Consider the following 1,693-nt stretch of genomic DNA (forward strand, 5'->3'; position numbering starts at 1 on the left):
CTCAAACAATTTTGGAAAATGTATAAGGTTCTTTAAAGGTGAAAGTATTAACATTTCTCTGTAAGGGTGTTTCATTTGTTTCACGGTAATTTTATGTAGGCGGGTGTATAGGAGGATTTGTGTCTGTCTAATGAATGCCGGGTGTTTGTTTCTGTGTAGTGGGTAGTGCGTGTTACATGTACATATAAAAAAAAAGAGGAAGGGGATGTTGACGGCGTGGGTGGTTTCGAACCTCGGTTCTCGTTGCGCCAACGGCGCTGTTCGATTGGGTGTCTTTCTTTGTGTCTTACAACCTACATTGGGGTTTCTCCAAATTTCTCCAAATTTTAGGTATGGAGAAGTGCTGCTTGCAGGGCGCATTGGACGAAGGGCTCTTGCGGGACTTGGCTGTGTTCAATGGGGATTCACCACAGGGGGGGGGGGAGATCGGAATCGGTGAGGAGTCAGCTATGACCTCTCCTTGTTAGAGTCGTGGAAAAACGAATACTCGAGCCCGGAGCTGACTACTAGCTAAGTAGTGAGTCGGTTGAAAAACGAAAACGAAGTGAATTTTCGAGCGAGGATTTCGCGTATCCTCGAATCTTAGCGTCTCCCCACGTACCCTCTCCATTAGGCAATCAGAATTCTTTTTTAACAAATCAAATCTTTACTAATTACCCCTCTCATGAGTAGGAGGTGCTACCCTTCCAGAAGAAGGTCCAGAAATTGCGCCTATTGGTGTAGGTTTTTGTCTTTAGAAGTTAAGTCCAGCTTATTGGAGAGTCCGTTATGATCGGCTAAGTTGACATTTTTATTATTCCCGTTGAAAGGACCTCGCAAAGGACCTCGCAAATTTCTTATGGAAAATGGCTCTCAGTCGATTTGCCTGAAATTGAAGTATGTTGCTGTTCATGACCTACTGATGAAATGTTCTCATGGGCGCAACTCGAAATAATGAGCCAGTTTCGAGCTAGAGAGCGCTGAAGTCGTCAACATACGCAATACGTTAAGGATTTGTGTAAATGATATTGTAAGCGCGTGAATGCGTGTGTGTGTATCTGTGTGTGTTTATGTGCACGCACATTTAGATTGCTTAGTCCTGTTCTCGAGTGCCGAAAGGTCAAAGTTCAGCATCTTTCTTGCTACAAGCAGACACTTCGTTCATTTGGGAATATTATTATTTCTCATATTTCACTCTAGTGATATATAAGTTATCTATCTATTTTATCTATTATTAGCGTTAACCAGGATCAACGACGAGAACGTTTTGAGAATATGATCCCTTTGGGGTGCTTGATTATAAGATGAGTCCCCTTGCCTCTCACCATCGGTATAGGATATATTATACTATTCCTGTTAGTTAACGATTTCGGGTAGGTTATTCAAATCCGGCGGTAATGGCCTTTCAGCAGCATCAAGTATTTGGTATAACAGTGATATTCTTGGGTATTTGACCTGTTGTTGATGTCTTGCAAATCCAAGGTACCACAAGATACTAGCGATATGAGCACACGTACCTAAAGTTTTCGCTCTTGTTCTGCACGTACAATAATAACCCATAATCGGATTTTCTTCTTCATCGTCATTGTCATTTCCTGTAACATAAGCGATCCATTGTTGGTGAATAATGTTATTTCTGAAACGAGAATATAATCGAAATCTTATAAAACCTGGCTCGACCGCATGCACGTCTACCTGAAAAACGTTTTCCTCT

This window comes from Formica exsecta, unplaced genomic scaffold, assembly GCF_003651465.1.
Source record: "Formica exsecta isolate Colony F162 unplaced genomic scaffold, ASM365146v1 scaffold46, whole genome shotgun sequence".
Lineage (NCBI taxonomy): Eukaryota > Metazoa > Arthropoda > Insecta > Hymenoptera > Formicidae > Formica > Formica exsecta.